This window comes from Lissotriton vulgaris, chromosome 4_1 (assembly GCF_964263255.1).
Source record: "Lissotriton vulgaris chromosome 4_1, aLisVul1.2, whole genome shotgun sequence".
Lineage (NCBI taxonomy): Eukaryota > Metazoa > Chordata > Amphibia > Caudata > Salamandridae > Lissotriton > Lissotriton vulgaris.
In genome coordinates, this window is record NC_141691.1 from 538436041 (window position 1) to 538459533 (window position 23493).

At 33.3% G+C, this 23493-nt stretch overlaps 17 non-coding genes across 17 annotated transcripts; 8 read left to right on the top strand and 9 right to left on the bottom strand.

Annotated features, from left to right (window-relative positions):
• The first annotated feature begins 1330 nt into the window (after window positions 1-1330).
• Window positions 1331-1402, top strand: TRNAQ-UUG (transfer RNA glutamine (anticodon UUG)). The gene has a single exon. It is a non-coding gene; the product is annotated as a tRNA-Gln (tRNA).
• Window positions 1403-2227: 825 nt separating this feature from the next.
• TRNAQ-CUG (transfer RNA glutamine (anticodon CUG)) lies at window positions 2228-2299 on the bottom strand. The gene has a single exon. It is a non-coding gene; the product is annotated as a tRNA-Gln (tRNA).
• Window positions 2300-4743: 2444 nt separating this feature from the next.
• TRNAQ-CUG (transfer RNA glutamine (anticodon CUG)) lies at window positions 4744-4815 on the bottom strand. The gene has a single exon. It is a non-coding gene; the product is annotated as a tRNA-Gln (tRNA).
• A 1546-nt stretch (window positions 4816-6361) lies between these two features.
• Window positions 6362-6433, top strand: TRNAQ-UUG (transfer RNA glutamine (anticodon UUG)). The gene has a single exon. It is a non-coding gene; the product is annotated as a tRNA-Gln (tRNA).
• Window positions 6434-7258: 825 nt separating this feature from the next.
• Window positions 7259-7330, bottom strand: TRNAQ-CUG (transfer RNA glutamine (anticodon CUG)). Its single transcript has one exon. It is a non-coding gene; the product is annotated as a tRNA-Gln (tRNA).
• A 1547-nt stretch (window positions 7331-8877) lies between these two features.
• Window positions 8878-8949, top strand: TRNAQ-UUG (transfer RNA glutamine (anticodon UUG)). The gene has a single exon. It is a non-coding gene; the product is annotated as a tRNA-Gln (tRNA).
• Window positions 8950-9774: 825 nt separating this feature from the next.
• Window positions 9775-9846, bottom strand: TRNAQ-CUG (transfer RNA glutamine (anticodon CUG)). Its single transcript has one exon. It is a non-coding gene; the product is annotated as a tRNA-Gln (tRNA).
• Window positions 9847-11393: 1547 nt separating this feature from the next.
• TRNAQ-UUG (transfer RNA glutamine (anticodon UUG)) lies at window positions 11394-11465 on the top strand. Its single transcript has one exon. It is a non-coding gene; the product is annotated as a tRNA-Gln (tRNA).
• Window positions 11466-12290: 825 nt separating this feature from the next.
• On the bottom strand, window positions 12291-12362 carry TRNAQ-CUG (transfer RNA glutamine (anticodon CUG)). Its single transcript has one exon. It is a non-coding gene; the product is annotated as a tRNA-Gln (tRNA).
• Window positions 12363-13910: 1548 nt separating this feature from the next.
• TRNAQ-UUG (transfer RNA glutamine (anticodon UUG)) lies at window positions 13911-13982 on the top strand. Its single transcript has one exon. It is a non-coding gene; the product is annotated as a tRNA-Gln (tRNA).
• Window positions 13983-14807: 825 nt separating this feature from the next.
• Window positions 14808-14879, bottom strand: TRNAQ-CUG (transfer RNA glutamine (anticodon CUG)). Its single transcript has one exon. It is a non-coding gene; the product is annotated as a tRNA-Gln (tRNA).
• A 1547-nt stretch (window positions 14880-16426) lies between these two features.
• On the top strand, window positions 16427-16498 carry TRNAQ-UUG (transfer RNA glutamine (anticodon UUG)). The gene has a single exon. It is a non-coding gene; the product is annotated as a tRNA-Gln (tRNA).
• An 825-nt stretch (window positions 16499-17323) lies between these two features.
• Window positions 17324-17395, bottom strand: TRNAQ-CUG (transfer RNA glutamine (anticodon CUG)). The gene has a single exon. It is a non-coding gene; the product is annotated as a tRNA-Gln (tRNA).
• A 1548-nt stretch (window positions 17396-18943) lies between these two features.
• TRNAQ-UUG (transfer RNA glutamine (anticodon UUG)) lies at window positions 18944-19015 on the top strand. The gene has a single exon. It is a non-coding gene; the product is annotated as a tRNA-Gln (tRNA).
• An 825-nt stretch (window positions 19016-19840) lies between these two features.
• Window positions 19841-19912, bottom strand: TRNAQ-CUG (transfer RNA glutamine (anticodon CUG)). The gene has a single exon. It is a non-coding gene; the product is annotated as a tRNA-Gln (tRNA).
• A 1547-nt stretch (window positions 19913-21459) lies between these two features.
• TRNAQ-UUG (transfer RNA glutamine (anticodon UUG)) lies at window positions 21460-21531 on the top strand. Its single transcript has one exon. It is a non-coding gene; the product is annotated as a tRNA-Gln (tRNA).
• Window positions 21532-22356: 825 nt separating this feature from the next.
• Window positions 22357-22428, bottom strand: TRNAQ-CUG (transfer RNA glutamine (anticodon CUG)). The gene has a single exon. It is a non-coding gene; the product is annotated as a tRNA-Gln (tRNA).
• Between the last annotated feature and the right edge of the window lie 1065 nt (window positions 22429-23493).

Consider the following 23493-nt stretch of genomic DNA (forward strand, 5'->3'; position numbering starts at 1 on the left):
AAGAATATTAAAACATTCTACATTTCCAAACTACTACATCCATTTCTCTGTCTCTCACATGGGTGGCTCCAAAGAGCAACGGTTGGCACTTTGGACTTTGCATGCAAAGGTACCAGTCCAATTCTTTGAGGTACTATTTTACTAATCTCAACCTTTTACATTTCTGTCATCTTTTGTTATTGATAGTTCCAATCCAATACCAGTAGGTTGAACGAGACAAATGTTGACTCCTTTCAAAATGTCCAACAGCTTGAACAAGTTACAGAAATACGAACTTTATAATACTTTTACATCAGATTCCTACACAAAATAGTGCGACATTACAAAATCCTATCCTGTTTTTCTAAAATGCATTTCAGAGGGCTGATTCCCAGCATTCCTTTTTGAAGATTTCTACACTATTGATAAGGCGAATATAGCACATTTTGAAAGAGATGTGTTCTTAAATCAAACCTAGAGAACCACAATGACGGTATCATTCAGATAGTACAAATGTTTTTTGTATATTAGTATGGAAATTGTGAAATAAAACATTTCTCATGCTGATTTTCAACAGTCGATCTGCAATCATGAAATATAAGCTTTTGCTTGGAGGCCTCAAAGGTACTGATCTAATTTTCTTTTTTAGAATTATTCACAGATCGTATGATATGCTTTGTACAAATCAACTATGCTGTTAGATCAAAATTGATTAAAAAGTGACTATCTCAATTTCAGGACATATAGAAGAGGAAGGAGAAGAAGCTCATGTTTCAAATGCGGAGAGGCAACAACTGTTCTTTATTTTCACCTCTATTAATTATACATATTTTTATAATGTATATATTTATATTTTCCGATAAAAATACATAGACATATAGCGATATATAGGGAGATACATACATATAAGTTGATACGTACAAGTTTATAAGTAAATGAGATGTTTTTCCAATTAATACTTCTAAGAACTGAATGGAAAAAAAAACGTAAAGTTTAGATAAGTCCCACTGAGCTTTGTACTTGGATCCCTGTTTTCAGAGTCCAGATTGACAAGCATAACACCATCAACCCACCTGTACCAGGTTGAGCTTTCCATTTTGGCAGAAGAGATTGCATTCACGGGGGAATCTTATCTTTTATTGCAAAATCTTATCTCACATAAAAGGTACTGTTCAACAGAGTCATAGCGTTACTTGAGTCCTTTGTGCAACATCCTTCCCTAACATAGTTCAATAGGCAAAAGTTGAACAGAATAGAAAAGTTATGTAATTCTGTTTGTCTTTGACTGTAGAAAATAAAAAATGTGAAATGTCCACATTGCTGCAGCAATTTGCTCCCCTGTCACATGGGAGGTTCCATGGTGTAATGGTTAGCACTTTGGACTTTGAATCCAAGGATCCGAGTTCAAATCTCGGTGGGACCACTTTCATGACTTATGACCAAATCTTTTTCTGTCAAGTGTATTCATAAATATCATAAATCTAACACGGGTAGAGTGAAACATTAATTTATTGATTGTATTTTTAAAGTCTATTTGATGTGAGCAAATGATAGAACTTTTAGAAAACATGGAAATAAAATGGCTCAAAATAATGAGACATTTTGTGAGCTGACTCTGTTTTCTCAACTCATCACAAGAAGCTGATGCAAGATATTACTTGTTTAAATCTTACTGTTATTGATAAGGGGAACAAGGAACTTTTTAAATTGGAAAGCCTTCATTAAAAGAAAACTTGAGGAATCAAATTGTGTATTTTGGGGACAGAAGAGATGAACTTTTAAATAACAATCTTGAAATTAAGACACACAGATATTTACACTCTGTTTTTCTAAAGTAGATCCATAACCACAAAGTAGAATCTTTCGAAAGACATGTCAAATGTATTAATCTGAATTCCTCTTTCAAAGAAATTCACAATTAAATGCACTGTGTAAGTTAAGAATGTTGTCAGATAAGAAATCAGCAAAATTAACTATCTTATTACTGATCATAAAGATGAGAAAGGAAAAGAACCTCTTGCTTAAATTGTGGATGGGAAAGAACAGTTTTTAGTTTTCAGCTTCAGTACTTATGTTTATGAATTTTTCATTTCTTTATATTGTATTATCGCTATCTAGATGGATATAGCCATCTGTACATAGATACATACTTATACGTTGATAAGTTTCAGTATAAAACTTTGACGTTATGTTTTTCCAAGTCCAAATTCTAAGAAATTAGCGAAATATTAAATCTCATAATTCAAGCAGGTCCCACCGAGATTTGAACTCGGATCGCTGGATTCAGAGTCCAGAGTGCTAACCATTACACCATGGAACCCTGCCATACATGAGGGATTTTTCCATTGAGACAAAAGAGAGCGCATCAGTGCAGGGGCTTTTCTTACATTGATGAAAAGATAACTCAGTTGAATGCTCATAGTGTAAAGAGCTACAATGTGATTTGATTCTTTTCAGCTACATTCTCCATAACAGTGTTAAATGTGCAAACGTTTATCAGGACATGCAATTTACAAAATAATGATCATATTTGACTGAAGAATATTAAAACATTCTACATTTCCAAACTACTACATCCATTTCTCTGTCTCTCACATGGGTGGCTCCAAAGAGCAACGGTTGGCACTTTGGACTTTGCATGCAAAGGTACCAGTCCAATTCTTTGAGGTACTATTTTACTAATCTCAACCTTTTACATTTCTGTCATCTTTTGTTATTGATAGTTCCAATCCAATACCAGTAGGTTGAACGAGACAAATGTTGACTCCTTTCAAAATGTCCAACAGCTTGAACAAGTTACAGAAATACGAACTTTATAATACTTTTACATCAGATTCCTACACAAAATAGTGCGACATTACAAAATCCTATCCTGTTTTTCTCAAATGCATTTCAGAGGGCTGATTCCCAGCATTCCTTTTTGAAGATTTCTACACTATTGATAAGGCGAATATAGCACATTTTGAAAGAGATGTGTTCTTAAATCAAACCTAGAGAACCACAATGACGGTATCATTCAGATAGTACAAATGTTTTTTGTATATTAGTATGGAAATTGTGAAATAAAACATTTCTCATGCTGATTTTCAACAGTCGATCTGCAATCATGAAATATAAGCTTTTGCTTGGAGGCCTCAAAGGTACTGATCTAATTTTCTTTTTTAGAATTATTCACAGATCGTATGATATGCTTTGTACAAATCAACTATGCTGTTAGATCAAAATTGATTAAAAAGTGACTATCTCAATTTCAGGACATATAGAAGAGGAAGGAGAAGAAGCTCATGTTTCAAATGCGGAGAGGCAACAACTGTTCTTTATTTTCACCTCTATTAATTATACATATTTTTATAATGTATATATTTATATTTTCCGATAAAAATACATAGACATATAGCGATATATAGGGAGATACATACATATAAGTTGATACGTACAAGTTTATAAGTAAATGAGATGTTTTTCCAATTAATACTTCTAAGAACTGAATGGAAAAAAAAACGTAAAGTTTAGATAAGTCCCACTGAGCTTTGTACTTGGATCCCTGTTTTCAGAGTCCAGATTGACAAGCATAACACCATCAACCCACCTGTACCAGGTTGAGCTTTCCATTTTGGCAGAAGAGATTGCATTCACGGGGGAATCTTATCTTTTATTGCAAAATCTTATCTCACATAAAAAGTACTGTTCAACAGAGTCATAGCGTTACTTGAGTCCTTTGTGCAACATCCTTCCCTAACATAGTTCAATAGGCAAAAGTTGAACAGAATAGAAAAGTTATGTAATTCTGTTTGTCTTTGACTGTAGAAAATAAAAAATGTGAAATGTCCACATTGCTGCAGCAATTTGCTCTCCTGTCACATGGGAGGTTCCATGGTGTAAAGGTTAGCACTTTGGATTTTGAATCCAAGGATCTGAGTTCAAATCTCGGTGGGACCACTTTCATGACTTATGACCAAATCTTTTTCTGTCAAGTGTATTCATAAATATCATAAATCTAACACGGGTAGAGTGAAACATTAATTTATTGATTGTATTTTTAAAGTCTATTTGATGTGAGCAAATGATAGAACTTTTAGAAAACATGGAAATAAAATGGCTCAAAATAATGAGACATTTTGTGAGCTGACTCTGTTTTCTCAACTCATCACAAGAAGCTGATGCAAGATATTACTTGTTTAAATCTTACTGTTATTGATAAGGGGAACAAGGAACTTTTTAAATTGGAAAGCCTTCATTAAAAGAAAACTTGAGGAATCAAATTGTGTATTTTGGGGACAGAAGAGATGAACTTTTAAATAACAATCTTGAAATTAAGACACACAGATATTTACACTCTGTTTTTCTAAAGTAGATCCATAACCACAAAGTAGAATCTTTCGAAAGACATGTCAAATGTATTAATCTGAATTCCTTTTTCAAAGAAATTCACAATTAAATGCACTGTGTAAGTTAAGAATGTTGTCAGATAAGAAATCAGCAAAATTAACTATCTTATTACTGATCATAAAGATGAGAAAGGAAAAGAACCTCTTGCTTAAATTGTGGATGGGAAAGAACAGTTTTTAGTTTTCAGCTTCAGTACTTATGTTTATGAATTTTTCATTTCTTTATATTGTATTATCGCTATCTAGATGGATATAGCCATCTGTACATAGATACATACTTATACGTTGATAAGTTTCAGTATAAAACTTTGACGTTATGTTTTTCCAAGTCCAAATTCTAAGAAATTAGTGAAATATTAAATCTCATAATTCAAGCAGGTCCCACCGAGATTTGAACTCGGATCGCTGGATTCAGAGTCCAGAGTGCTAACCATTACACCATGGAACCCTGCCATACATGAGGGATTTTTCCATTGAGACAAAAGAGAGCGCATCAGTGCAGGGGCTTTTCTTACATTGATGAAAAGATAACTCAGTTGAATGCTCATAGTGTAAAGAGCTACAATGTGATTTGATTCTTTTCAGCTACATTCTCCATAACAGTGTTAAATGTGCAAACGTTTATCAGGACATGCAATTTACAAAATAATGATCATATTTGACTGAAGAATATTAAAACATTCTACATTTCCAAACTACTACATCCATTTCTCTGTCTCTCACATGGGTGGCTCCAAAGAGCAACGGTTGGCACTTTGGACTTTGCATGCAAAGGTACCAGTCCAATTCTTTGAGGTACTATTTTACTAATCTCAACCTTTTACATTTCTGTCATCTTTTGTTATTGATAGTTCCAATCCAATACCAGTAGGTTGAACAAGACAAATGTTGACTCCTTTCAAAATGTCCAACAGCTTGAACAAGTTACAGAAATACGAACTTTATAATACTTTTACATCAGATTCCTACACAAAATAGTGCGACATTACAAAATCCTATCCTGTTTTTCTCAAATGCATTTCAGAGGGCTGATTCCCAGCATTCCTTTTTGAAGATTTCTACACTATTGATAAGGCGAATATAGCACATTTTGAAAGAGATGTGTTCTTAAATCAAACCTAGAGAACCACAATGACGGTATCATTCAGATAGTACAAATGTTTTTTGTATATTAGTATGGAAATTGTGAAATAAAACATTTCTCATGCTGATTTTCAACAGTCGATCTGCAATCATGAAATATAAGCTTTTGCTTGGAGGCCTCAAAGGTACTGATCTAATTTTCTTTTTTAGAATTATTCACAGATCGTATGATATGCTTTGTGCAAATCAACTATGTTGTTAGATCAAAATTGATTAAAAAGTGACTATCTCAATTTCAGGACATATAGAAGAGGAAGGAGAAGAAGCTCATGTTTCAAATGCGGAGAGGCAACAACTGTTCTTTATTTTCACCTCTATTAATTTTACATATTTTTATAATGTATATATTTATATTTTCCGATAAAAATACATAGACATATAGCGATATATAGGGAGATACATACATATAAGTTGATACGTACAAGTTTATAAGTAAATGAGATGTTTTTCCAATTAATACTTCTAAGAACTGAATGGAAAAAAAAAGGAACGTTTAGATAAGTCCCACTGCGCTTTGTACTTAGATCCCTGTTTTCAGAGTCCAGATTGACAAGCATAACACCATCAACCCACCTGTACCAGGTTGAGCTTTCCATTTTGGCAGAAGAGATTGCATTCACGGGGGAATCTTATCTTTTATTGCAAAATCTTATCTCACATAAAAAGTACTGTTCAACAGAGTCATAGCGTTACTTGAGTCCTTTGTGCAACATCCTTCCCTAACATAGTTCAATAGGCAAAAGTTGAACAGAATAGAAAAGTTATGTAATTCTGTTTGTCTTTGACTGTAGAAAATAAAAAATGTGAAATGTCCACATTGCTGCAGCAATTTGCTCCCCTGTCACATGGGAGGTTCCATGGTGTAATGGTTAGCACTTTGGACTTTGAATCCAAGGATCCGAGTTCAAATCTCGGTGGGACCACTTTCATGACTTATGACCAAATCTTTTTCTGTCAAGTGTATTCATAAATATCATAAATCTAACACGGGTAGAGTGAAACATTAATTTATTGATTGTATTTTTAAAGTCTATTTGATGTGAGCAAATGATAGAACTTTTAGAAAACATGGAAATAAAATGGCTCAAAATAATGAGACATTTTGTGAGCTGACTCTGTTTTCTCAACTCATCACAAGAAGCTGATGCAAGATATTACTTGTTTAAATCTTACTGTTATTGATAAGGGGAACAAGGAACTTTTTAAATTGGAAAGCCTTCATTAAAAGAAAACTTGAGGAATCAAATTGTGTATTTTGGGGACAGAAGAGATGAACTTTTAAATAACAATCTTGAAATTAAGACACACAGATATTTACACTCTGTTTTTTTAAAGTAGATCCATAACCACAAAGTAGAATCTTTCGAAAGACATGTCAAATGTATTAATCTGAATTCCTCTTTCAAAGAAATTCACAATTAAATGCACTGTGTAAGTTAAGAATGTTGTCAGATAAGAAATCAGCAAAATTAACTATCTTATTACTGATCATAAAGATGAGAAAGGAAAAGAACCTCTTGCATAAATTGTGGATGGGAAAGAGCAGTTTTTAGTTTTCAGCTTCAGTACTTATGTTTATGAATTTTTCATTTCTTTATATTGTATTATCGCTATCTAGATGGATATAGCCATCTGTACATAGATACATACTTATACGTTGATAAGTTTCAGTATAAAACTTTGACGTTATGTTTTTCCAAGTCCAAATTCTAAGAAATTAGTGAAATATTAAATCTCATAATTCAAGCAGGTCCCACCGAGATTTGAACTCGGATCGCTGGATTCAGAGTCCAGAGTGCTAACCATTACACCATGGAACCCTGCCATACATGAGGGATTTTTCCATTGAGACAAAAGAGAGCGCATCAGTGCAGGGGCTTTTCTTACATTGATGAAAAGATAACTCAGTTGAATGCTCATAGTGTAAAGAGCTACAATGTGATTTGATTCTTTTCAGCTACATTCTCCATAACAGTGTTAAATGTGCAAACGTTTATCAGGACATGCAATTTACAAAATAATGATCATATTTGACTGAAGAATATTAAAACATTCTACATTTCCAAACTACTACATCCATTTCTCTGTCTCTCACATGGGTGGCTCCAAAGAGCAACGGTTGGCACTTTGGACTTTGCATGCAAAGGTACCAGTCCAATTCTTTGAGGTACTATTTTACTAATCTCAACCTTTTACATTTCTGTCATCTTTTGTTATTGATAGCTCCAATCCAATACCAGTAGGTTGAACGAGACAAATGTTGACTCCTTTCAAAATGTCCAACAGCTTGAACAAGTTACAGAAATACGAACTTTATAATACTTTTACATCAGATTCCTACACAAAATAGTGCGACATTACAAAATCCTATCCTGTTTTTCTCAAATGCATTTCAGAGGGCTGATTCCCAGCATTCCTTTTTGAAGATTTCTACACTATTGATAAGGCGAATATAGCACATTTTGAAAGAGATGTGTTCTTAAATCAAACCTAGAGAACCACAATGACGGTATCATTCAGATAGTACAAATGTTTTTTGTATATTAGTATGGAAATTGTGAAATAAAACATTTCTCATGCTGATTTTCAACAGTCGATCTGCAATCATGAAATATAAGCTTTTGCTTGGAGGCCTCAAAGGTACTGATCTAATTTTCTTTTTTAGAATTATTCACAGATCGTATGATATGCTTTGTGCAAATCAACTATGTTGTTAGATCAAAATTGATTAAAAAGTGACTATCTCAATTTCAGGACATATAGAAGAGGAAGGAGAAGAAGCTCATGTTTCAAATGCGGAGAGGCAACAACTGTTCTTTATTTTCACCTCTATTAATTATACATATTTTTATAATGTATATATTTATATTTTCCGATAAAAATACATAGACATATAGCGATATATAGGGAGATACATACATATAAGTTGATACGTACAAGTTTATAAGTAAATGAGATGTTTTTCCAATTAATACTTCTAAGAACTGAATGGAAAAAAAAACGTAAAGTTTAGATAAGTCCCACTGCGCTTTGTACTTAGATCACTGTTTTCAGAGTCCAGATTGACAAGCATAACACCATCAACCCACCTGTACCAGGTTGAGCTTTCCATTTTGGCAGAAGAGATTGCATTCACGGGGGAATCTTATCTTTTATTGCAAAATCTTATCTCACATAAAAAGTACTGTTCAACAGAGTCATAGCGTTACTTGAGTCCTTTGTGCAACATCCTTCCCTAACATAGTTCAATAGGCAAAAGTTGAACAGAATAGAAAAGTTATGTAATTCTGTTTGTCTTTGACTGTAGAAAATAAAAAATGTGAAATGTCCACATTGCTGCAGCAATTTGCTCCCCTGTCACATGGGAGGTTCCATGGTGTAATGGTTAGCACTTTGGACTTTGAATCCAAGGATCCGAGTTCAAATCTCGGTGGGACCACTTTTGTGACTTATGACCAAATCTTTTTCTGTCAAGTGTATTCATAAATATCATAAATCTAACACGGGTAGAGTGAAACATTAATTTATTGATTGTATTTTTAAAGTCTATTTGATGTGAGCAAATGATAGAACTTTTAGAAAACATGGAAATAAAATGGCTCAAAATAATGAGACATTTTGTGAGCTGACTCTGTTTTCTCAACTCATCACAAGAAGCTGATGCAAGATATTACTTGTTTAAATCTTACTGTTATTGATAAGGGGAACAAGGAACTTTTTAAATTGGAAAGCCTTCATTAAAAGAAAACTTGAGGAATCAAATTGTGTATTTTGGGGACAGAAGAGATGAACTTTTAAATAACAATCTTGAAATTAAGACACACAGATATTTACACTCTGTTTTTCTAAAGTAGATCCATAACCACAAAGTAGAATCTTTCGAAAGACATGTCAAATGTATTAATCTGAATTCCTCTTTCAAAGAAATTCACAATTAAATGCACTGTGTAAGTTAAGAATGTTGTCAGATAAGAAATCAGCAAAATTAACTATCTTATTACTGATCATAAAGATGAGAAAGGAAAAGAACCTCTTGCTTAAATTGTGGATGGGAAAGAACAGTTTTTAGTTTTCAGCTTCAGTACTTATGTTTATGAATTTTTCATTTCTTTATATTGTATTATCGCTATCTAGATGGATATAGCCATCTGTACATAGATACATACTTATACGTTGATAAGTTTCAGTATAAAACTTTGACGTTATGTTTTTCCAAGTCCAAATTCTAAGAAATTAGTGAAATATTAAATCTCATAATTCAAGCAGGTCCCACCGAGATTTGAACTCGGATCGCTGGATTCAGAGTCCAGAGTGCTAACCATTACACCATGGAACCCTGCCATACATGAGGGATTTTTCCATTGAGACAAAAGAGAGCGCATCAGTGCAGGGGCTTTTCTTACATTGATGAAAAGATAACTCAGTTGAATGCTCATAGTGTAAAGAGCTACAATGTGATTTGATTCTTTTCAGCTACATTCTCCATAACAGTGTTAAATGTGCAAACGTTTATCAGGACATGCAATTTACAAAATAATGATCATATTTGACTGAAGAATATTAAAACATTCTACATTTCCAAACTACTACATCCATTTCTCTGTCTCTCACATGGGTGGCTCCAAAGAGCAACGGTTGGCACTTTGGACTTTGCATGCAAAGGTACCAGTCCAATTCTTTGAGGTACTATTTTACTAATCTCAACCTTTCATATTTCTGTCATCTTTTGTTATTGATAGCTCCAATCCAATACCAGTAGGTTGAACGAGACAAATGTTGACTCCTTTCAAAATGTCCAACAGCTTGAACAAGTTACAGAAATACGAACTTTATAATACTTTTACATCAGATTCCTACACAAAATAGTGCGACATTACAAAATCCTATCCTGTTTTTCTCAAATGCATTTCAGAGGGCTGATTCCCAGCATTCCTTTTTGAAGATTTCTACACTATTGATAAGGCGAATATAGCACATTTTGAAAGAGATGTGTTCTTAAATCAAACCTAGAGAACCACAATGACGGTATCATTCAGATAGTACAAATGTTTTTTGTATATTAGTATGGAAATTGTGAAATAAAACATTTCTCATGCTGATTTTCAACAGTCGATCTGCAATCATGAAATATAAGCTTTTGCTTGGAGGCCTCAAAGGTACTGATCTAATTTTCTTTTTTAGAATTATTCACAGATCGTATGATATGCTTTGTACAAATCAACTATGCTGTTAGATCAAAATTGATTAAAAAGTGACTATCTCAATTTCAGGACATATAGAAGAGGAAGGAGAAGAAGCTCATGTTTCAAATGCGGAGAGGCAACAACTGTTCTTTATTTTCACCTCTATTAATTATACATATTTTTATAATGTATATATTTATATTTTCCGATAAAAATACATAGACATATAGCGATATATAGGGAGATACATACATATAAGTTGATACGTACAAGTTTATAAGTAAATGAGATGTTTTTCCAATTAATACTTCTAAGAACTGAATGGAAAAAAAATCGTAAAGTTTAGATAAGTCCCACTGAGCTTTGTACTTAGATCCCTGTTTTCAGAGTCCAGATTGACAAGCATAACACCATCAACCCACCTGTACCAGGTTGAGCTTTCCATTTTGGCAGAAGAGATTGCATTCACGGGGGAATCTTATCTTTTATTGCAAAATCTTATCTCACATAAAAAGTACTGTTCAACAGAGTCATAGCGTTACTTGAGTCCTTTGTGCAACATCCTTCCCTAACATAGTTCAATAGGCAAAAGTTGAACAGAATAGAAAAGTTATGTAATTCTGTTTGTCTTTGACTGTAGAAAATAAAAAATGTGAAATGTCCACATTGCTGCAGCAATTTGCTCCCCTGTCACATGGGAGGTTCCATGGTGTAATGGTTAGCACTTTGGACTTTGAATCCAAGGATCCGAGTTCAAATCTCGGTGGGACCACTTTCGTGACTTATAACCAAATCTTTTTCTGTCAAGTGTATTCATAAATATCATAAATCTAACACGGGTAGAGTGAAACATTAATTTATTGATTGTATTTTTAAAGTCTATTTGATGTGAGCAAATGATAGAACTTTTAGAAAACATGGAAATAAAATGGCTCAAAATAATGAGACATTTTGTGAGCTGACTCTGTTTTCTCAACTCATCACAAGAAGCTGATGCAAGATATTACTTGTTTAAATCTTACTGTTATTGATAAGGGGAACAAGCAACTTTTTAAATTGGAAAGCCTTCATTAAAAGAAAACTTGAGGAATCAAATTGTGTATTTTGGGGACAGAAGAGATGAACTTTTAAATAACAATCTTGAAATTAAGACACACAGATATTTACACTCTGTTTTTCTAAAGTAGATTCATAACCACAAAGTAGAATCTTTCGAAAGACATGTCAAATGTATTAATCTGAATTCCTCTTTCAAAGAAATTCACAATTAAATGCAATGTGTAAGTTAAGAATGTTGTCAGATAAGAAATCAGCAAAATTAACTATCTTATTACTGATCATAAAGATGAGAAAGGAAAAGAACCTCTTGCTTAAATTGTGGATGGGAAAGAACAGTTTTTAGTTTTCAGCTTCAGTACTTATGTTTATGAATAATTCATTTCTTTATATTGTATTATCGCTATCTAGATGGATATAGCCATCTGTACATAGATACATACTTATACGTTGATAAGTTTCAGTATAAAACTTTGACGTTATGTTTTTCCAAGTCCAAATTCTAAGAAATTAGTGAAATATTAAATCTCATAATTCAAGCAGGTCCCACCGAGATTTGAACTCGGATCGCTGGATTCAGAGTCCAGAGTGCTAACCATTACACCATGGAACCCTGCCATACATGAGGGATTTTTCCATTGAGACAAAAGAGAGCGCATCAGTGCAGGGGCTTTTCTTACATTGATGAAAAGATAACTCAGTTGAATGCTCATAGTGTAAAGAGCTACAATGTGATTTGATTCTTTTCAGCTACATTCTCCATAACAGTGTTAAATGTGCAAACGTTTATCAGGACATGCAATTTACAAAATAATGATCATATTTGACTGAAGAATATTAAAACATTCTACATTTCCAAACTACTACATCCATTTCTCTGTCTCTCACATGGGTGGCTCCAAAGAGCAACGGTTGGCACTTTGGACTTTGCATGCAAAGGTACCAGTCCAATTCTTTGAGGTACTATTTTACTAATCTCGACCTTTTACATTTCTGTCATCTTTTGTTATTGATAGCTCCAATCCAATACCAGTACGTTGAAAGAGACAAATGTTGACTCCTTTCAAAATGTCCAACAGCTTGAACAAGTTACAGAAATACGAACTTCATAATACTTTTACATCAGATTCCTACACAAAATAGTGCGACATTACAAAATCCTATCCTGTTTTTCTCAAATGCATTTCAGAGGGCTGATTCCCAGCATTCCTTTTTGAAGATTTCCACACTATTGATAAGGCGAATATAGCACATTCTGAAAGAGATGTGTTCTTAAATCAAACCTAGAGAACCACAATGACGGTATCATTCAGATAGTACAAATGTTTTTTGTATATTAGTATGGAAATTGTGAAATAAAACATTTCTCATGCTGATTTTCAACAGTCGATCTGCAATCATGAAATATAAGCTTTTGCTTGGAGGCCTCAAAGGTACTGATCTAATTTTCTTTTTTTAGAATTATTCACAGATCGTATGATATGCTTTGTACAAATCAACTATGCTGTTAGGTCAAAATTGATTAAAAAGTGACTATCTCAATTTCAGGACATATAGAAGAGGAAGGAGAAGAAGCTCATGTTTCAAATGCGGAGAGGCAACAACTGTTCATTATTTTCACCTCTATTAATTATACGTATTTTTATAATGTATATATTTATATTTTCCGATAAAAATACATAGACATATAGCGATATATAGGGAGATACATACATATAAGTTGATACGTACAAGTTTATAAGTAAATGAGATGTTTTTCCAATTAATACTTCTAAGAACTGAATGGAAAAAAAATCGTAAAGTTTAGATAAGTCCCACTGAGCTTTGTACTTAGATCCCTGTTTTCAGAGTCCAGATTGACAAGCATAACACCATCAACCCACCTGTACCAGGTTGAGCTTTCCATTTTGGCAGAAGAGATTGCATTCACGGGGGAATCTTATCTTTTATTGCAAAATCGTATCTCACATAAAAAGTACTGTTCAACAGAGTCATAGCGTTACTTGAGTCCTTTGTGCAACATCCTTCCCTAACATAGTTCAATAGGCAAAAGTTGAACAGAATAGAAAAGTTATGTAATTCTGTTTGTCTTTGACTGTAGAAAATAAAAAATTTGAAATGTCCACATTGCTGCAGCAATTTGCTCCTCTGTCACATGGGAGGTTCCATGGTGTAATGGTTAGCACTTTGGACTTTGAATCCAAGGATCCGAGTTCAAATCTCGGTGGGACCACTTTCATGACTTATGACCAAATCTTTTTCTGTCAAGTGTATTCATAAATATCATAAATCTAACACGGGTAGAGTGAAACATTAATTTATTGATTGTATTTTTAAAGTCTATTTGATGTGAGCAAATTATAGAACTTTTAGAAAACCTGGAAATAAAATGGCTCAAAATAATGAGACATTTTGTGAGCTGACTCTGTTTTCTCAATTCATCACAAGAGGCTGATGCAAGATATTACTTGTTTAAATCTTACTGTTATTGATAAGGGGAACAAGGAACTTTTTTAATTGGAAAGCCTTCATTAAAAGAAAACTTGAGGAATCAAATTGTGTATTTTGGGGACAGAAGAGATGAACTTTTAAATAACAATCTTGAAATTAAGACACACAGATATTTACACTCTGTTTTTCTAAAGTAGATCCATAACCACAAAGTAGAATCTTTCGAAAGACATGTCAAATGTATTAATCTGAATTCCTCTTTCAAAGAAATTCACAATTAAATGCACTGTGTAAGTTAAGAATGTTGTCAGATAAGAAATCAGCAAAATTAACTATCTTATTACTGATCATAAAGATGAGAAAGGAAAAGAACCTCTTGCTTAAATTGTGGATGGGAAAGAACAGTTTTTAGTTTTCAGCTTCAGTACTTATGTTTATGAATTTTTCATTTCTTTATATTGTATTATCGCTATCTAGATGGATATAGCCATCTGTACATAGATACATACTTATACGTTGATAAGTTACAGTATAAAACTTTGACGTTATGTTTTTCCAAGTCCAAATTCTAAGAAATTAGTGAAATATTAAATCTCATAATTCAAGCAGGTCCCACCGAGATTTGAACTCGGATCGCTGGATTCAGAGTCCAGAGTGCTAACCATTACACCATGGAACCCTGCCATACATGAGGGATTTTTCCATTGAGACAAAAGAGAGCGCATCAGTGCAGGGGCTTTTCTTACATTGATGAAAAGATAACTCAGTTGAATGCTCATAGTGTAAAGAGCTACAATGTGATTTGATTCTTTTCAGCTACATTCTCCATAACAGTGTTAAATGTGCAAACGTTTATCAGGACATGCAATTTACAAAATAATGATCATATTTGACTGAAGAATATTAAAACATTCTACATTTCCAAACTACTACATCCATTTCTCTGTCTCTCACATGGGTGGCTCCAAAGAGCAACGGTTGGCACTTTGGACTTTGCATGCAAAGGTACCAGTCCAATTCTTTGAGGTACTATTTTACTAATCTCAACCTTTTATATTTCTGTCATCTTTTGTTATTGATAGCTCCAATCCAATACCAGTAGGTTGAACGAGACAAATGTTGACTCCTTTCAAAATGTCCAACAGCTTGAACAAGTTACAGAAATACGAACTTTATAATACTTTTACATCAGATTCCTACACAAAATAGTGCGACATTACAAAATCCTATCCTGTTTTTCTCAAATGCATTTCAGAGGGCTGATTCCCAGCATTCCTTTTTGAAGATTTCTACACTATTGATAAGGCGAATATAGCACATTTTGAAAGAGATGTGTTCTTAAATCAAACCTAGAGAACCACAATGACGGTATCATTCAGATAGTACAAATGTTTTTTGTATATTAGTATGGAAATTGTGAAATAAAACATTTCTCATGCTGATTTTCAACAGTCGATCTGCAATCATGAAATATAAGCTTTTGCTTGGAGGCCTCAAAGGTACTGATCTAATTTTCTTTTTTAGAATTATTCACAGATCGTATGATATGCTTTGTACAAATCAACTATGCTGTTAGATCAAAATTGATTAAAAAGTGACTATCTCAATTTCAGGACATATAGAAGAGGAAGGAGAAGAAGCTCATGTTTCAAATGCGGAGAGGCAACAACTGTTCTTTATTTTCACCTCTATTAATTATACATATTTTTATAATGTATATATTTATATTTTCCGATAAAAATACATAGACATATAGCGATATATAGGGAGATACATACATATAAGTTGATACGTACAAGTTTATAAGTAAATGAGATGTTTTTCCAATTAATACTTCTAAGAACTGAATGGAAAAAAAATCGTAAAGTTTAGATAAGTCCCACTGAGCTTTGTACTTAGATCCCTGTTTTCAGAGTCCAGATTGACAAGCATAACACCATCAACCCACCTGTACCAGGTTGAGCTTTCCATTTTGGCAGAAGAGATTGCATTCACGGGGGAATCTTATCTTTTATTGCAAAATCTTATCTCACATAAAAAGTACTGTTCAACAGAGTCATAGCGTTACTTGAGTCCTTTGTGCAACATCCTTCCCTAACATAGTTCAATAGGCAAAAGTTGAACAGAATAGAAAAGTTATGTAATTCTGTTTGTCTTTGACTGTAGAAAATAAAAAATGTGAAATGTCCACATTGCTGCAGCAATTTGCTCCCCTGTCACATGGGAGGTTCCATGGTGTAATGGTTAGCACTTTGGACTTTGAATCCAAGGATCCGAGTTCAAATCTCGGTGGGACCACTTTCGTGACTTATAACCAAATCTTTTTCTGTCAAGTGTATTCATAAATATCATAAATCTAACACGGGTAGAGTGAAACATTAATTTATTGATTGTATTTTTAAAGTCTATTTGATGTGAGCAAATGATAGAACTTTTAGAAAACATGGAAATAAAATGGCTCAAAATAATGAGACATTTTGTGAGCTGACTCTGTTTTCTCAACTCATCACAAGAAGCTGATGCAAGATATTACTTGTATAAATCGTACTGTTATTGATAAGGGGAACAAGCAACTTTTTAAATTGGAAAGCCTTCATTAAAAGAAAACTTGAGGAATCAAATTGTGTATTTTGGGGACAGAAGAGATGAACTTTTAAATAACAATCTTGAAATTAAGACACACAGATATTTACACTCTGTTTTTCTAAAGTAGATTCATAACCACAAAGTAGAATCTTTCGAAAGACATGTCAAATGTATTAATCTGAATTCCTCTTTCAAAGAAATTCACAATTAAATGCAATGTGTAAGTTAAGAATGTTGTCAGATAAGAAATCAGCAAAATTAACTATCTTATTACTGATCATAAAGATGAGAAAGGAAAAGAACCTCTTGCTTAAATTGTGGATGGGAAAGAACAGTTTTTAGTTTTCAGCTTCAGTACTTATGTTTATGAATAATTCATTTCTTTATATTGTATTATCGCTATCTAGATGGATATAGCCATCTGTACATAGATACATACTTATACGTTGATAAGTTTCAGTATAAAACTTTGACGTTATGTTTTTCCAAGTCCAAATTCTAAGAAATTAGTGAAATATTAAATCTCATAATTCAAGCAGGTCCCACCGAGATTTGAACTCGGATCGCTGGATTCAGAGTCCAGAGTGCTAACCATTACACCATGGAACCCTGCCATACATGAGGGATTTTTCCATTGAGACAAAAGAGAGCGCATCAGTGCAGGGGCTTTTCTTACATTGATGAAAAGATAACTCAGTTGAATGCTCATAGTGTAAAGAGCTACAATGTGATTTGATTCTTTTCAGCTACATTCTCCATAACAGTGTTAAATGTGCAAACGTTTATCAGGACATGCAATTTACAAAATAATGATCATATTTGACTGAAGAATATTAAAACATTCTACATTTCCAAACTACTACATCCATTTCTCTGTCTCTCACATGGGTGGCTCCAAAGAGCAACGGTTGGCACTTTGGACTTTGCATGCAAAGGTACCAGTCCAATTCTTTGAGGTACTATTTTACTAATCTCGACCTTTTACATTTCTGTCATCTTTTGTTATTGATAGCTCCAATCCAATACCAGTACGTTGAAAGAGACAAATGTTGACTCCTTTCAAAATGTCCAACAGCTTGAACAAGTTACAGAAATACGAACTTCATAATACTTTTACATCAGATTCCTACACAAAATAGTGCGACATTACAAAATCCTATCCTGTTTTTCTCAAATGCATTTCAGAGGGCTGATTCCCAGCATTCCTTTTTGAAGATTTCCACACTATTGATAAGGCGAATATAGCACATTCTGAAAGAGATGTGTTCTTAAATCAAACCTAGAGAACCACAATGACGGTATCATTCAGATAGTACAAATGTTTTTTGTATATTAGTATGGAAATTGTGAAATAAAACATTTCTCATGCTGATTTTCAACAGTCGATCTGCAATCATGAAATATAAGCTTTTGCTTGGAGGCCTCAAAGGTACTGATCTAATTTTCTTTTTTTAGAATTATTCACAGATCGTATGATATGCTTTGTACAAATCAACTATGCTGTTAGGTCAAAATTGATTAAAAAGTGACTATCTCAATTTCAGGACATATAGAAGAGGAAGGAGAAGAAGCTCATGTTTCAAATGCGGAGAGGCAACAACTGTTCATTATTTTCACCTCTATTAATTATACGTATTTTTATAATGTATATATTTATATTTTCCGATAAAAATACATAGACATATAGCGATATATAGGGAGATACATACATATAAGTTGATACGTACAAGTTTATAAGTAAATGAGATGTTTTTCCAATTAATACTTCTAAGAACTGAATGGAAAAAAAATCGTAAAGTTTAGATAAGTCCCACTGAGCTTTGTACTTAGATCCCTGTTTTCAGAGTCCAGATTGACAAGCATAACACCATCAACCCACCTGTACCAGGTTGAGCTTTCCATTTTGGCAGAAGAGATTGCATTCACGGGGGAATCTTATCTTTTATTGCAAAATCGTATCTCACATAAAAAGTACTGTTCAACAGAGTCATAGCGTTACTTGAGTCCTTTGTGCAACATCCTTCCCTAACATAGTTCAATAGGCAAAAGTTGAACAGAATAGAAAAGTTATGTAATTCTGTTTGTCTTTGACTGTAGAAAATAAAAAATTTGAAATGTCCACATTGCTGCAGCAATTTGCTCCTCTGTCACATGGGAGGTTCCATGGTGTAATGGTTAGCACTTTGGACTTTGAATCCAAGGATCCGAGTTCAAATCTCGGTGGGACCACTTTCATGACTTATGACCAAATCTTTTTCTGTCAAGTGTATTCATAAATATCATAAATCTAACACGGGTAGAGTGAAACATTAATTTATTGATTGTATTTTTAAAGTCTATTTGATGTGAGCAAATTATAGAACTTTTAGAAAACCTGGAAATAAAATGGCTCAAAATAATGAGACATTTTGTGAGCTGACTCTGTTTTCTCAACTCATCACAAGAGGCTGATGCAAGATATTACTTGTTTAAATCTTACTGTTATTGATAAGGGGAACAAGGAGCTTTTTTAATTGGAAAGCCTTCATTAAAAGAAAACTTGAGGAATCAAATTGTGTATTTTGGGGACAGAAGAGATGAACTTTTAAATAACAATCTTGAAATTAAGACACACAGATATTTACACTCTGTTTTTCTAAAGTAGATCCATAACCACAAAGTAGAATCTTTCGAAAGACATGTCAAATGTATTAATCTGAATTCCTCTTTCAAAGAAATTCACAATTAAATGCACTGTGTAAGTTAAGAATGTTGTCAGATAAGAAATCAGCAAAATTAACTATCTTATTACTGATCATAAAGATGAGAAAGGAAAAGAACCTCTTGCTTAAATTGTGGATGGGAAAGAACAGTTTTTAGTTTTCAGCTTCAGTACTTATGTTTATGAATTTTTCATTTCTTTATATTGTATTATCGCTATCTAGATGGATATAGCCATCTGTACATAGATACATACTTATACGTTGATAAGTTACAGTATAAAACTTTGACGTTATGTGTTTCCAAGTCCAAATTCTAAGAAATTAGTGAAATATTAAATCTCATAATTCAAGCAGGTCCCACCGAGATTTGAACTCGGATCGCTGGATTCAGAGTCCAGAGTGCTAACCATTACACCATGGAACCCTGCCATACATGAGGGATTTTTCCATTGAGACAAAAGAGAGCGCATCAGTGCAGGGGCTTTTCTTACATTGATGAAAAGATAACTCAGTTGAATGCTCATAGTGTAAAGAGCTACAATGTGATTTGATTCTTTTCAGCTACATTCTCCATAACAGTGTTAAATGTGCAAACGTTTATCAGGACATGCAATTTACAAAATAATGATCATATTTGACTGAAGAATATTAAAACATTCTACATTTCCAAACTACTACATCCATTTCTCTGTCTCTCACATGGGTGGCTCCAAAGAGCAACGGTTGGCACTTTGGACTTTGCATGCAAAGGTACCAGTCCAATTCTTTGAGGTACTATTTTACTAATCTCAACCTTTTATATTTCTGTCATCTTTTGTTATTGATAGCTCCAATCCAATACCAGTAGGTTGAACGAGACAAATGTTGACTCCTTTCAAAATGTCCAACAGCTTGAACAAGTTACAGAAATACGAACTTTATAATACTTTTACATCAGATTCCTACACAAAATAGTGCGACATTACAAAATCCTATCCTGTTTTTCTCAAATGCATTTCAGAGGGCTGATTCCCAGCATTCCTTTTTGAAGATTTCTACACTATTGATAAGGCGAATATAGCACATTTTGAAAGAGATGTGTTCTTAAATCAAACCTAGAGAACCACAATGACGGTATCATTCAGATAGTACAAATGTTTTTTGTATATTAGTATGGAAATTGTGAAATAAAACATTTCTCATGCTGATTTTCAACAGTCGATCTGCAATCATGAAATATAAGCTTTTGCTTGGAGGCCTCAAAGGTACTGATCTAATTTTCTTTTTTAGAATTATTCACAGATCGTATGATATGCTTTGTACAAATCAACTATGCTGTTAGATCAAAATTGATTAAAAAGTGACTATCTCAATTTCAGGACATATAGAAGAGGAAGGAGAAGAAGCTCATGTTTCAAATGCGGAGAGGCAACAACTGTTCTTTATTTTCACCTCTATTAATTATACATATTTTTATAATGTATATATTTATATTTTCCGATAAAAATACATAGACATATAGCGATATATAGGGAGATACATACATATAAGTTGATACGTACAAGTTTATAAGTAAATGAGATGTTTTTCCAATTAATACTTCTAAGAACTGAATGGAAAAAAAATCGTAAAGTTTAGATAAGTCCCACTGAGCTTTGTACTTAGATCCCTGTTTTCAGAGTCCAGATTGACAAGCATAACACCATCAACCCACCTGTACCAGGTTGAGCTTTCCATTTTGGCAGAAGAGATTGCATTCACGGGGGAATCTTATCTTTTATTGCAAAATCTTATCTCACATAAAAAGTACTGTTCAACAGAGTCATAGCGTTACTTGAGTCCTTTGTGCAACATCCTTCCCTAACATAGTTCAATAGGCAAAAGTTGAACAGAATAGAAAAGTTATGTAATTCTGTTTGTCTTTGACTGTAGAAAATAAAAAATGTGAAATGTCCACATTGCTGCAGCAATTTGCTCCCCTGTCACATGGGAGGTTCCATGGTGTAATGGTTAGCACTTTGGACTTTGAATCCAAGGATCCGAGTTCAAATCTCGGTGGGACCACTTTCGTGACTTATAACCAAATCTTTTTCTGTCAAGTGTATTCATAAATATCATAAATCTAACACGGGTAGAGTGAAACATTAATTTATTGATTGTATTTTTAAAGTCTATTTGATGTGAGCAAATGATAGAACTTTTAGAAAACATGGAAATAAAATGGCTCAAAATAATGAGACATTTTGTGAGCTGACTCTGTTTTCTCAACTCATCACAAGAAGCTGATGCAAGATATTACTTGTATAAATCGTACTGTTATTGATAAGGGGAACAAGCAACTTTTTAAATTGGAAAGCCTTCATTAAAAGAAAACTTGAGGAATCAAATTGTGTATTTTGGGGACAGAAGAGATGAACTTTTAAATAACAATCTTGAAATTAAGACACACAGATATTTACACTCTGTTTTTCTAAAGTAGATTCATAACCACAAAGTAGAATCTTTCGAAAGACATGTCAAATGTATTAATCTGAATTCCTCTTTCAAAGAAATTCACAATTAAATGCAATGTGTAAGTTAAGAATGTTGTCAGATAAGAAATCAGCAAAATTAACTATCTTATTACTGATCATAAAGATGAGAAAGGAAAAGAACCTCTTGCTTAAATTGTGGATGGGAAAGAACAGTTTTTAGTTTTCAGCTTCAGTACTTATGTTTATGAATAATTCATTTCTTTATATTGTATTATCGCTATCTAGATGGATATAGCCATCTGTACATAGATACATACTTATACGTTGATAAGTTTCAGTATAAAACTTTGACGTTATGTTTTTCCAAGTCCAAATTCTAAGAAATTAGTGAAATATGAAATCTCATAATTCAAGCAGGTCCCACCGAGATTTGAACTCGGATCGCTGGATTCAGAGTCCAGAGTGCTAACCATTACACCATGGAACCCTGCCATACATGAGGGATTTTTCCATTGAGACAAAAGAGAGCGCATCAGTGCAGGGGCTTTTCTTACATTGATGAAAAGATAACTCAGTTGAATGCTCATAGTGTAAAGAGCTACAATGTGATTTGATTCTTTTCAGCTACATTCTCCATAACAGTGTTAAATGTGCAAACGTTTATCAGGACATGCAATTTACAAAATAATGATCATATTTGACTGAAGAATATTAAAACATTCTACATTTCCAAACTACTACATCCATTTCTCTGTCTCTCACATGGGTGGCTCCAAAGAGCAACGGTTGGCACTTTGGACTTTGCATGCAAAGGTACCAGTCCAATTCTTTGAGGTACTATTTTACTAATCTCAACCTTTTACATTTCTGTCATCTTTTGTTATTGATAGCTCCAATCCAATACCAGTAGGTTGAAAGAGACAAATGTTGACTCCTTTCAAAATGTCCAACAGCTTGAACAAGTTACAGAAATACGAACTTTATAATACTTTTACATCAGATTCCTACACAAAATAGTGCGACATTACAAAATCCTATCCTGTTTTTCTCAAATGCATTTCAGAGGGCTGATTCCCAGCATTCCTTTTTGAAGATTTCTACACTATTGATAAGGCGAATATAGCACATTTTGAAAGAGATGTGTTCTTAAATCAAACCTAGAGAACCACAATGACGGTATCATTCAGATAGTACAAATGTTTTTTGTATATTAGTATGGAAATTGTGAAATAAAACATTTCTCATGCTGATTTTCAACAGTCGATCTGCAATCATGAAATATAAGCTTTTGCTTGGAGGCCTCAAAGGTACTGATCTAATTTTCTTTTTTAGAATTATTCACAGATCGTATGATATGCTTTGTACAAATCAACTATGCTGTTAGATCAAAATTGATTAAAAAGTGACTATCTCAATTTCAGGACATATAGAAGAGGAAGGAGAAGAAGCTCATGTTTCAAATGCGGAGAGGCAACAACTGTTCTTTATTTTCACCTCTATTAATTATACATATTTTTATAATGTATATATTTATATTTTCCGATAAAAATAC